The sequence below is a fragment of the Cnephaeus nilssonii genome, assembly GCF_951640355.1.
Source record: "Cnephaeus nilssonii genome assembly, chromosome: 6".
Taxonomy (NCBI): Eukaryota; Metazoa; Chordata; class Mammalia; order Chiroptera; family Vespertilionidae; genus Cnephaeus; species Cnephaeus nilssonii.
In genome coordinates this window covers 32006588-32019823 of record NC_137077.1, presented here as the reverse complement: position 1 = coordinate 32019823, position 13236 = coordinate 32006588, and the positions used below count along the sequence as shown (strand labels likewise).

Sequence of the window (13236 nt, the reverse complement as noted above, 5' to 3'; positions counted from 1 at the left end):
AAGGACTGAATATTAACTCTTTGTAAATGTTTCATGTGGACTTGGAAAAAAAATATATATATATATATACACACACACACACACACACACACACTCTGTTGTCATTGAAGAGCAGGTTAATGTCAATTAAGTTAAATTGTTTGATAATGTTCTTCAACTCTTCTATCCTGAGTTATTTTCTATCTATTTTTCTATCAATTCTTGAGAGATGGATATTAAAATGTAATACTGTAATTGTTGATTTGCCTTTTTATTCTTTCAGCTCTATCATTTTTACTTCATGTATTTTTCACCCTTGTATCTGGTTTATAAATGTGTAGGATTTCTATGTCCTCATGATACATTTACTGCTTTATTTTCATGAAACAATTTTCTTCAATCTTGGTTATATTTTTTCTGAAATTTACTTTACCTGATATTATTGCAGCTGCCCCAGCTTTTCAAAATTAATGCTCTCTTGCAATATCTTTTTGTATCCATTTCCTTTTAACCTTTTTATGTCTATATATTTAAAGTGGGTTTCATTTGGCAGCATGCAGCTAAGTATTGTTTTTAAATTCACTCTTTTAAACAATCTCCTTTAATTAGGTAATTCAGACCATTTATATTTTATTTTATTTTTGACAGGTTTAGATTCAAATCTACTTTCTTGTTATTTATTCTCCACTTGTTCAATTTGGGTTTTGCCCCTTTTTATACTTTTGTATTTTGAAAATCAATTTAATATTTTTATAATTCTATTTTATTTTCTCTTTGACACATAGCTATAAATATATTTTGTTGTTACAGGATTGCTTTAAGAATTATAATCTATACATCTTCAATTTATCATAGTTTACATTTATGTGATGTTATTTCATTTCCCATTTGGTATGAGAATCTAACAATATTATATTTCCATTTTCCCCCCTCCTGGCATTTGTGCTATTTTGTTATATACTTTTTATCTACGTATGTTTTAAACTCAACACTACATATAGTTATTATTGTTTCAACTATAGTTTAAAGTGATTTAAACAAACAAAAAACAATTATAATTTACCCAGGCAGTTACCATTTCCATTGTTCTTCATTCCAGTTTGTAGATCTATATTTCCATTTGGTATCTCTTGTTACATTCTGCTTCAAGGACATCCTTTAAAATTACTATATGGTGGATATACTTGTAATATATAATTTTGACTTTTGTATTTAATATTTCACTTTTATTTTTGCAAGATATTTGTGCTGGGTAGAGAATTCAAGGTTGTCAGTTGTTTTCATTCTTCGTTTATCCAGTTTATGGTTTTCATCACCTTTGAAAAATTTTCTGCTATTACATTTTCAAACATTGGTACTCCTCCTCAGCTTCTGTTACTCCATCTGCACAATATATGAGAATATCAGGATGTACAGTTTTGGAATTTTCCCTCAACTCACTGATTCTCTATTCTTTTTTGTGTGTAGGTCTTTTTTATGTCTATGTTTTATTTAGTGTACTATTTATTGCTGTGTCTTTAAGTTCACAAACTTTTTTTTTCTTTAGTCTTTAATTATAATGCTTATAATGCTTTATTCATCCCTGGAGACACTATAATTTTTATATTTAGAATTTAGATATGGGTCTTTTAAAGTATTTTTTATGTCTTTACTTAATGTTTTCCATTTATATTTTTGTTAGGTTTTTGAACATGTAGAATACAGTAAAATAACTGCCAAATTGTTTTTAATATTTCTGCTAAATATAACCTCTATGCCATTTTGGGGTCTATTTTGAATGATGGGTGTTTTTTTTCCTTCTAATTGTAGATCATATTTTCCTGCCCCTTTGCATGTCAGGTAATTTTTTAAAATAAGTCCCACATTTTGTGAAGTTTATCTCACTGGATGCTGAATATTTTTGTATTCTTATATTATTGAGCTTTCTTCTGGGACTTGGTGGAGACAGATCAATCCTTTTTGGGTCTTGATTTGTTAGTTGGGACAAAATCAGCATTTATTCTAGAGCCCATTCATTCTAGAGTACACTTCTGAGTACTCTTAACTGAACTGTAAGTTTTTCCAGTGTGGCTCCTGGAAATGGGCCCTATTCCTAGCCTGTGTGAACACTGGTTTCCATTCCCGCTAATTCTTTTGGGTAGTTCTTTCCACAGCTTTAGGCAGTTTTCTCACACCTGTGCTTATCAGTAAGTAATCTGCCAAATGCCTGAGGGGGAACCCTCTAGCATCTTCTGAATTCTCCCTGTAGCCTTCACTTTTCCATTAGTTTGTTCTCTGAACCCTAGATACCTTCGTCTTCTTGGATTTAACTCTGTCTCCTCAACTCAGGGAGTCAGCCAGTTCTACCTGAGCTCCCTTTTACTGAGTTGCAGCCTGAGCGGTCTCAGATGAATAACCTGGGTCAATCATAAGACCGATTGCATCCTGGTCCTAAAGGATCAATGTTCTCTCTGGCCTGATGCACAGTATTTTAAAAAGCATTGTTTTATATATTTGCCCATTTATTTCAGTTGTTTCAGGTGGAACAGTAAACCCAGTCCCTTTAACTCCATCTTGTCCCAGTAGTATGTGTTAAAAAATAGGTAAGTAGATAGAAAATGTAGATGAGAATCAACATAGGTTTGCCAGAGATGGGAAGGTAGACTTATCAAATACCCACTCCACAAATTTCCCATCACAGAAAGGAAAAGGGAGATAAAAAAAAAATATATGATGTCTCTGTACACCACTATTAATACTACTAGCGATAAACCTTCTTTGGACATAGTGTAGAACAGATCTACTCTAATCCTCATATAGAAGCATGATACATTAGTTTAGGTGTGTAGAAACCAATGCATTAAATTTCCCTTCCCTTCCCTTTCAGTGCTATAGGTATCTATAACTTAAACCCAATCCCAGGAGATGGAATGAAGAAAGAAGTTGGGGAGAAGGGAGGTGACCCTGTGTATTCCCCTTCTCAGGGTCCCTTTGTTCCCTGCCCTATACTAGTGAGCACTTACCTATTTAGTTTCTTTCTGTTCCTGAGGGAAATTTTACTCTGTTGATGATGATGGGTCCTTTTGTAAAGTGGGGAAAAGTAGGAAAAGGAGACTTTTTCTATATTTCTCAAAATTTGATTCAAAGGGAAGCACATGAAAGGGGAAATATAAAGTAAAGACTACATAATTCAAGGCCATATACTATTAAAAAAACCTCTAACAGACTTGTAATGCTTACCTCATTTTATAATTAAGGATTTCTTTCTATTCATGAAGTATACCACACCTAAATATAAACTTGATTCAACCAATGATTAATTCAATGCTTTGGTAATTACATTCCTCAGCCTCCTAATAACTATCCCAATATGCTTTTTATCAGATTTCAGACCCTAATAACCCAAATTTTTATCACCACCTGTTTACATTGTTACTAGAATTTTGGGCATATGGCACATTGATGTAATAGTATCTAGAATAATAAAAGCGTGATATGCTTATTAGACCAGGCAGCTGAATGACCTTATGACCTTCCGGAAGTCATTCCAGATGTCCTTCTGGATGAAGCTGCTGTGGCAGGGGCCAAGGAAGAGGCAGTTAGGGGTGATCAGGCAGGCAGGCAAGCAGTTAGGGGTGATCAGGCAGGCAAGCAGAGTGGTTAGGGGTGATCAGGCAGGCAGGCAGGTGAGCAGTTAGGAGCAAGCGGTCCCGGATTGTGAGAGGGATGTCTGACTACAGGCAGGCGAGTGACTAGGGGCAATCAGGCAGGCAGGCAGAGGAGGTTAGGGGCAATCAGGCAGGCAGGCAGGTGAGCGGTTAGGAGCAAGTGGTCCCCGATTGTGAGAGGGATGTCTGACTGCCAGTTTAGGCTTGATCCCCCGAGGGGTCTGGATTGCAAAAGGGCGCAGGCCGGGCTGAGGGAATGCCACCGCCCCCCGCACCCCCACTCACGAATTTTGTGCACTAGACCTCTAGTAAATAATAAATAAACAGATCAGTTTATAGTATTTGTTTATTAGGATTAACTAGTGTCAGAGAAAGTACTTGTTTTTGGGGGTAATCAGTATGTTTTCTGAAATGGGAAGAGGATCATTTGATTCCCAAAGGATTTTTCCAACCATTTATAATGCAATAAGACCCTACTGGGAAAGAGAGGTGGCTTAATGTAGTATCATTTCTTAGCCAAAATATTTCTCCATACCACAGATAATTTTATTTTGTCAACCAAATACATATTAACTGTGAAAAATATCTAACTTCCTTCAATATATCCATCATCTTCCATTACCCAAGTACCGTCCACAACCATTTTTTCCTATACTTCTGACAGATTTTTACTTTGTTTAATAATACTTTGCAACACTTTGGATATAAATATGTTTCACCTGGTAAACCTTTTAAATAACAACATGACTTAAATCATAGAGGAGAAGAACTATTTTAAAGGAGTTTAAAACACTTCTTATGTATCTTGGGGTGCTTTTTAGCAGTAAAGAGGGATATTTGCAGAAAGGTTTCACACTCACTTGTAAAGTTTTGGGAAGGTGTGACTTATTACCCTTAATGTTCTAAAGGTTTCATATTTGTTCTTTTATCTCTGGTCTAGAAACATCCAATGCATATGCCCTGAAGCTTTTGAGGATTAATGATTTAAAAACACTATATATATATATATATATATATATATATATATATATATATATATATATGGCTAATATGCTAAGTGTTCTACCATTTGACTGTTCACTATGATGCACACTGATCACCAGGGGCAGACGCTCAACGCAGGAGAGCCCAAGCTGTAGTGACTTGGCAGCAGGGGTTCTGGGGTGACACACCTCAAAACCAAGAGGAGGGAGCCCGATTCCTCGTGGGGCCACGCAATTCCACCTTTGGCCGTGGGTTATGCTGTTGTTGGGGCACTGTCAGCCTCAAATCTGGTTTACTGCACACTTGCATTTGCGTTCTACACCCTGTCTGACAGCAACTTTGCAGAGTGCCCTCTCGCACTTCAGGACCCCTCGGGGGATGTCGGAGAGCCAGTTTTGGCCCAATCCCCGCAGGCCTGACCAAGGGACCCCACCTGCCAGAGGGACCCCCTGCTCACTCTGCAGACACTGGGGAGGGACCACGGGAGGTTGGCTCCAGGGCGTGTCTGGCCCATCTTGCCCAGTCCCGCCCCATCAGCCACCTTCCAATTAATTTCCTTTCAATGTGCACAAATCTGTGCACTGGGTCACTAGTATTTTAATATCTGTGCTTTGATAGAAATGTAATTATATGCTACTTGGGATATAAGGACATTTAGTTCATTTTTTAAATAAATTTAATTGAAAATCTGATGCTGACTTTAGCTGATATTAACTAACCTCAGTTAAAAAAAATAGATTTTAGTTGCATCTTTAGTTTTCTTTGGAACAGACCAGTTATTCTGACTTCCTATTAGATGACAACAATGAATTATAGACCATTTGAGAGGGGTTGTTGAAGACTTGAAGATCTTTTTAAAACAAAAGAGTTTATTATCTATCTTTGCAGTGTACGTTACTAGGGTTAGCATTTGCACCAGACAGAGAACTCTCAAACCACTGACTTTTTTGTTAATCTGAATATGTATAAAACACCTCATGATTCAAAACTGAGCTATAAAACCTAAATATATTTAGATCAATTAAAATAGATCATGGGGATAAGCATTACCTATGTGACTACAGTCTTTATCTATAAGGGTGAATAAGATCAAATCCACATGCCATTTTCCCAAAAATGATTCTTTTTCTCATTTACAGCCTTAATTCATATCACTTCTCTAGGTATGCAACTCATTATGCCTTTATGGCAGAAGCCTTGGTCCATTCACATCTTCTTCCTAATACAACTTTTTCTAAATATCAGTTCCTCTCAGATTCTCTACTAACAGGCCCACCCTACCTCACCCCATAGCTTCCCATCAGTGACACATTTGTATGATCAGAATCAGAAATGCCAACTGGCTAGCCTTGACCTATACTATAAGACCACTACTTTAGATCCTTCATCCTTGATAAACCCTTAAGTAATTGTGAAATGTGGTATAGGTTTGTCTGTATTTTGTTTTTATAACCAGGGTGAATTTGCTCATAGAAGTTAAATAAACCAACCGTCTATTCAGAAAACAAACCATCATAAATCGAATCTACATCACATCTATAATTGTCTAAAGATAGTGATATTTTCTTGTTGGTTTGGATTCTAATTATGGAAACTGTATGCATTAGAGTCTCCAAAAGAAAGCCTTCTCTGATCCAGGCAGAGGGCAGGCAGGTAATACACTTGTGTGTCCCTCAAGGCTTACCTTAGAGATCACTTCTTAGCACCCCAAGCCATTTCCCTAAGGCAAGATTCCATTGGATAAAAAGAATCATCCTTTGAGCCGAATTTGAAATGCTCTCACTTCAAATATGGGCACATAGAGAGCAAATGTTCTCTAACAGATGAAAAATTACAGTGTGTATCTTTAAAAATCAAATTGTTCAAAACAACAAGATAGGACTGTTTTGGGGAAAAACAACAAACAAAACACTGTTTTGTGGGCTAACCACAGAAACAGGTTCTAAATACATTAAAATATTTTATCCCATTATTTGTTTTGACCAATTGACCACAATATTAAAAATTCAATCATGGAGCAGCTGACAAGTGCAGTTGCCTAATTTTATTTAAGAGTGTTTTTTTTCCTTTTTCCATTTTTCCATCCTGTTAACGCTGCTGCCTGTGCCCAGACAGTAATGGGCTTCTTGTATGCCCACGACTGTTATGATCATGTAAATTTATTGGTGCTTAGAAGAAGCGAGCTATTAAAACATTACAACAGCCATTACAGCCGGGCTCGTGTTGGCTTTCGCTCCCAATGAACATATGCTTCCGAGTGAATGCCTAAACTCTTATTTATGGATTTAATTTAATATGCGGAAAGAATTCAAAATTAAATTTTGTGTCTGCCTCCAGAGAGTGTCAGTGTATAATAACATGGTAATTTTTACACATCTTTATGAGAAATGGGAAAATTAATTCTTTCTGACAAGTTGTAATTATTCGACTTGGAACAGTTGCAGCTGAGCAGTTTGCATGCCTGTTGTCTGGTGTTTCGCAGTGTAAGGGGAAAACTTAGGGATGGAGATATATTGTGCATCTGAGAGTTTCTAATAGCTTCTGACATTTTAGCCTTGCATATTATCAGGGTGCTCTTTAAGGAATCGAGGCATAATCTATTATGTTGCCTGGGACACACACAGTTGCAATAGCTGGAACAGGCTACAGCAATTTTTAAAATGGGGAGAATATCTCCAGGATTATCCTGTAGATGTACATGGTTGAAATTGATGTGACATAGTTTTATGTCTCTTAAGTGTACCTATTATGATCTGCTCTCTCACCTGCAGGTACTGAGAACACAAGGCTGTTTCGCTAGCGTAGAATGTTAGGCCTGTATTTTTAAGACTGAATACGTTTAAAGTGAAAATGCGTGTTTTCTTAGCTGCCCTACTAACGTATTTCCCCACCCCCAACCTGCAAGCTCACAAATGCTTCTGTGATAAATGAGCACTATCCCCCTAAATCTTTAGATTTGATGTTTAGGTGTTCGTGAAAATGCAGGATTAACTTAACGCACGACTAAACCAAAACACCACTGGCTATGTTAGCAAAGAAAATATGGAACATGTTGCATGGGAAGAGATGGTATGTTGATTGACAGGCCAGCCTGGAGGGGAGTGGTGTCATCTCTGGGTGTAGGATCAATATAGTCTTTGCAAAATAAATGCAAGCTACAATGTAAGAAAGTGTTAGCAGATGAACATGAGAAAATTTCAATTGTCACAGCAAGCACGTTTCCTTTTTTGCTTTGGTACTTCTGCTCCGGAATACAGGGATAAACAAGTGGGCACGCCTCTGTTCTCTCAGTTGGTGCCCTGAAACTTACTCTGACATTGTTTTGTTTTGTTTTAAATGGAAGATTTTTCTAAAAGTTTATATTTAAGAATGAGATGTAAAGCCGAGTTCTGCCCACCAGTGGCCTCCAAAATAGCACAGTGCCTTCTGCGCGTTAAGGCTCGAGTCCTGTCCAGTTCTCACCAGGTAATGGCACAGCACCAAGCCCATCTGCCTTGCAGGTTCTGTCAGCTACCAGGTTCTTCACCTTCCATCGCAAACTTATTTACAGGTCAGGTTTTGAAAACTGGGAGATCACTTTGAAATGTAAATAGTGCACTCCATTCTTATAAGCCCCAGGTACTTTCAAGTTCCAGGCCTTTTTTAGCCTTGTTCCAGAGTGAGTGATATTTTTGAAGTACCCCACAAGATGCTGAGTGAGAACAGTGCTAAATGATTTTTATAGCATCCTATATAATAAAGAGCTAATATGCTAATTAGACCGAACAGCAGAACAACCATCCGGACAACCTTCCAGACGAAGCCGGGGCTGTGAAGGAAGCCCGGGTCCCGGGTGCCAGAGGGAAGCTGGTGCCAGCAGCGGGGTGAAGGAAGGCCTACTCTTGCACGAATTCCGTGCATTGGGCCTCTAGTAATTTATAAAAGTCCTAATTTTTTGAGATAGGATAACAATGGAAAGGCCCCCAATCTAGTCTGATGCATCAGATAACACCCACATTTAAAAACAACCCCAATCAAACAGAAAACAACTTTAGAAGTAGGAATAAGGGTCCTTTCCCAAATGGGAGTTTGATGTTTTTATTTTTTAAGTAGGTATGGCAAGTCCTACTTTCTGGGTATGCTTGTAGAGGGACAGAAAAAGCCTCTGATCATCAAAACTGCCCTCCCCATCCGCATCCTCTGCTCCCCCGGGGTCTGAATCCCACCTAAACACCAGCAGCTCTGGCCACATCCCTCACTCATTTAACTGAACACAGCACCTCTATGAGACAGGTATTGTGATCATCCCCTTTGCACAGAAGAAGACTTTGAGGGTTCGAGAAGTAAAATAACTGCCAAGTTCACATATCTAGTAATGACTGAGAGTGGTACTTGCACTCAGATTTCACCAGAAGGTATTCACTTCCTTTAGCTGAGAGCTCTACTCACTTTCTTCCCAGTATCGCTATTAAAATAAGACAGAGGCCATGTGGGCATTTGGAAGGCTGTGGGCTGGACTGTGTTGGAATGTAAACCCAGGACTCTGCTCCACTGTTACCTGCCTCCAAACTTTCCTTCCTTTCAGGGTCCCATAGGTCTCCTGGTGGGTGACCCAAGCTCCACTGCCATCCTCCCTGACTCCTCTCTCTCTTGCTTCACCTGTTTTGCCTGTCAGGCCTGTCTGATGCTTTGCCTTTGGTGTCTCTCTTAGATGGTTCTTTCCTTTCCATTCGTGTCTCGCCATCCTACTCAGAGCCCTGGTTAACTTTTTTTTTAAAAATATATTTTATTGATTTTTTTTACAGAGAGGAAGGGAGAGGGATAGAGAGTTAGAAACATCGATCAGCTGCCTCCTGCACACCTCCTACTGGGGATGTGCCCGCAACCAAGGTACATGCCCTTGACCGGAATCGAACCTGGGACCTTTCAGTCCACAGGCCGACGCTCTATCCACTGAGCCAAACCGGTTAGGGCCCTGGTTAACTCTTATTGGGACTATTTTAAAAAGCCTTCCATCTTCTGACAGTCTCTCCTGGACCGAACTTTTACTGTGGCTATTCTGAACTCTCTTCTAATGAGGACCTAACTTGTTTGCTTCCGAGTTCATCTCTGCATTGTCCAGTTTTAGCAAGAATATTGCTGAGTTAGTTTACCCAGAACCCCTTTCTCCATATCTAATTACCCTCAATATCTGACTCGGTTCTTCATCTTCCCCCTCCCCCAGGTGATGTCTCATCACCCTGGCCTGCCTTCAGCAAGAATCCTGTTAGGTTTTTTTAGCCAGAAATCTCTCCTGAACCCTGACGTTTCCTTTCATGAATTTTCCATCCATGGACCCCCTTTCTGTTCCTTTGCTATAAATTCCCACGTTTCCTTTTTGTATTCTGAGTTCAGCCCAATCTCTCTCCCTTACTTCAAAATCCCCGTTGGAGCATTGGAGTCCCTATGCCTATTGGTATAGTCTACCTTTCTGTTTTAACAAGTGTCAAGAATGAATCATTTTTCTTCAACACTTTCAGCTTCTCATAACACTATAGGGTACACGATCCTAAAGTAAACCTCTGATGGAGGTTTCTTTGTTCAGAAACCTTTAGTGGTTCCATGTCATCTACCAAATAAAATTTACTCACTTTAGTCTCAGATTGCAGGCTGACTTCTCAGTAATTTCAAGTGCATTGTGTTTCAACCAAAGTAGGTTGACATACCCAGAACACACTCTGTTCTTCCCAATCTCTATACCTGGGCACCCCCTTTCTAATTTTTTGAAAATAGACTGCCTGCCCACAGGTCTCATTAAATCTCTTTTAAGGCCCAGGCCATATGCTACTTTCTCTCCAAGCATCCCCAGATCCATCCTGACAGCCATCCTTCTGTCCTCTGAACATTCAGAACACTCTGTTTATACCTGTCCTGTTGAAATGACGATATGTGGCATTTATTTACACTAAATATCTGTCTTATCTCTCCAAGACAGTAGAACCTCAGGAAAGTAAGGATGCTACTTCCTTCCTTCCTATCTTTCCCAGAACACCAGTGCATTCCATGTACCAGTGCATTCCAGATACTCAACATCTTCTTACTGAAGGCATAAAACCTAATCACTCAGAGACCATGGAGAACAAGCTTGCAGCTGGACAAAATCAGACTTGTAGTGAGGGAGGGAATTCCAAAGAACCATGGAGTTCCCTTTACAAGAGCTAAGAGGGAACAACTTTTGAGGTTGGGTTCCTCCTGAAGGATTCTGAGGAGAGCTAAGGGAAGGAGGGACCCGTTTCGGATTGGTTGCTGTTGCTGAGATGGGATTAGAAGCAGACATTAACTAAGACTAGGATGCTGTTATGATTTAGAACTGGCTGGTTTAGCAGCAATTGAGTGTTCCTGATAAGAAATGAAAATATTAAAATGGGTCTAGAGTGATCCTGTAATGATGATGGGGATAGTTAAGGCATTTTTCAACTGCTGCATGGCCGTGGAAGAAAGTGTTTCCTGGTTTTACGACTGGACATTTCCTGTCTGTCCTCTGAGTCTAATGTCTGACTATTGACAAAGCTGCTCTCTCTCTCTTTTTTTTTCAGTCTGAGCTGATGTTCATTCTTTTTGTCCAGGACAGATTTTGACTCTTACAAGTAAGTGAATGAATTTTTAGAAATACAGAAGGAAGATGTTTTTATTTTTCTGAATTATTACTTACATAGCTAAAGCCTGATACTGATACTTTTGAATGGTCAGTAGACTATTTTTCTCCTTGTGCTCAGTAGTGTCGAGATCAATATTCATGTGCATTGAAGTCTCAAGTCAGTTGTCTACACTTATTTTGCTTTTCTCTTGAGTGACTTTCTTTTCTTTGTGCCACCAGATAATTCTGTTTTTATTCAACTCTCCAGTCTCCAGCTCATTGTTTATTCTTAATATAGCTGTATAGCTATAGAGATGTGCTAATAACCTTTTCACAATTTTCTTCACTTTCTTGTTCATATTCCTGTTCCTCAAGTGCCTTTAGTCTAATAGATCAGAAGCCTGGCTTTGTTGTGTGTGTTTGTGTATGTGTGGTGTAAATAAATACATATCTACCCACTCCTACCCACACACATGGAAAAGGGTGTGTGTGACTGTCTTTATTAAAGGTTTCCCTCGAGCAGAAACAAGTATAATCAATGCTAGAAATTGTTCATCCATTTTTTTCTAAACCTGTTATCTTTAAAATTAGGTTAAAACCCTTTATGGCACAATTTTCATGATATCTTTAGACACTGTGTTCTCTGTTGTAGAATTTCTCATGGTGGCGGGTTTTAAAAGGTACCAGATTCCATCCATTCCGGGTTTCTTTCCCTCATTCCTTCTGAATGAACCCACTAATAAAACCCCTAAAATTTATTATTTTTTCTTTAAATGGATGCCACAGCTGAAATCATATATTATTTGGCTCAATTTAAACATTAATGTTTCTTCACCTGCATTTATCAACCTGTCTACAACCAGAATGTTTAGAAGCAACCATTTTTAGAAAGATGACCTCACCATGTTAGAATTCACAAGGTGAGGTGTTCCATTAGCAAACTGCTCACTTTTTGATTCAATAGAACAAGGTAATTTGTCCTAAAGCAGAAGTCCCCCTTCCTAATTTTGTTGAATGCTACCTGGGCAGCCCTGGTCACACAACAGAGAGAGAGCATGTCAATATTTTTGGTGTATGCTACTTACCAGAATGTGATTATAAGCATTATATTCTTATTTGCATTTCTCTGGCTCTCTGTTTTCTTTTTAATTGGGTTATAAAACAATTAGTTAACACCATGTCTTTTTAGAACTCCCCAAGTGGGCCAGGAGCGGTTTGTTCTTCGGGACCAGTGGGGGAGGGGACCCTCAGGAATCTCATTTTATTTACAGCAGGGTGAAGGTCAGACAGAAACAGTTTTTGTTCTTGTGCTGTTGCTTTCTGTTGTGACCTCTCTTGCATTGTTTGGTTTCCCTCCCCCCCGCCCCCTCCCCCTGGTGCTTTGAAGAGCCGAACACCAGGTGTTCCTGTTCTGAATTACACATGAAAGAACTTCATCCCTGGACTAATTAACTAGTAAACTGTACCCCTCTCCCCTGGGTTTAATTGATGCTGCTCTTAAAAGGGAAAGGCAGTTCCTCACCCCTCCCCGATTTCACACCGCTGTCATCTATTCTTATCTTTCTTAAATGCAGAGGATGCTCTAGATGATTGGGACATCTAGGTGAGGTGCCAGGGCCTGTAGCCTAGTTCATAAAACAATTACTCTGCATGACAGCAAACCGCACTGGACTTTCCGTTGTGACTTTCTAAAGCGATGCATGGGGCTCTCTGGGAGTGACACATCCTGAGTGATCTACTTGCTCACAGTAGCAAGACCCAGAATCTCCTCAGTAACTTTCTACAGTGGATTGTCCTTCTTATTAAAGCAGAAGAGAAAGCGAGTATGCCAACCAGTATTTTCTTTTTTTTATTGCTGTATTGAAAATTTAGAGAAATATCAGAATCTATAGAATTGGGTAGTATATCATCTTGTCTTTCAGGATCACAATGCTGGGCTGATTTTATTTTTTACCTGCCAGGGGGGCTGGTCTCCTGAGGTGGTGGACATACAGGGCTGTGGCCAGTCTTCTCTGGGCATTGACATGCGTT

General features: G+C 39.1%; 1 protein-coding gene across 4 annotated transcripts in view; it reads left to right on the top strand.

Annotated features, from left to right (window-relative positions):
* Positions 1 to 13236, top strand: part of SOX5 (SRY-box transcription factor 5) — a 950952-nt gene that overhangs the window by 387965 nt on the left and 549751 nt on the right. For 3 of the 4 annotated variants that reach the window (XM_079773594.1, XM_079773591.1, XM_079773593.1), the window contains exon 6: positions 11165 to 11215. The exons of the other annotated variant lie outside the window; for it this stretch is intronic. The gene's annotated coding sequence lies outside the window, so the exon portion shown is untranslated. The remainder of the gene's footprint in view (positions 1 to 11164; positions 11216 to 13236) is intronic. 4 annotated transcript variants of the gene reach the window in all.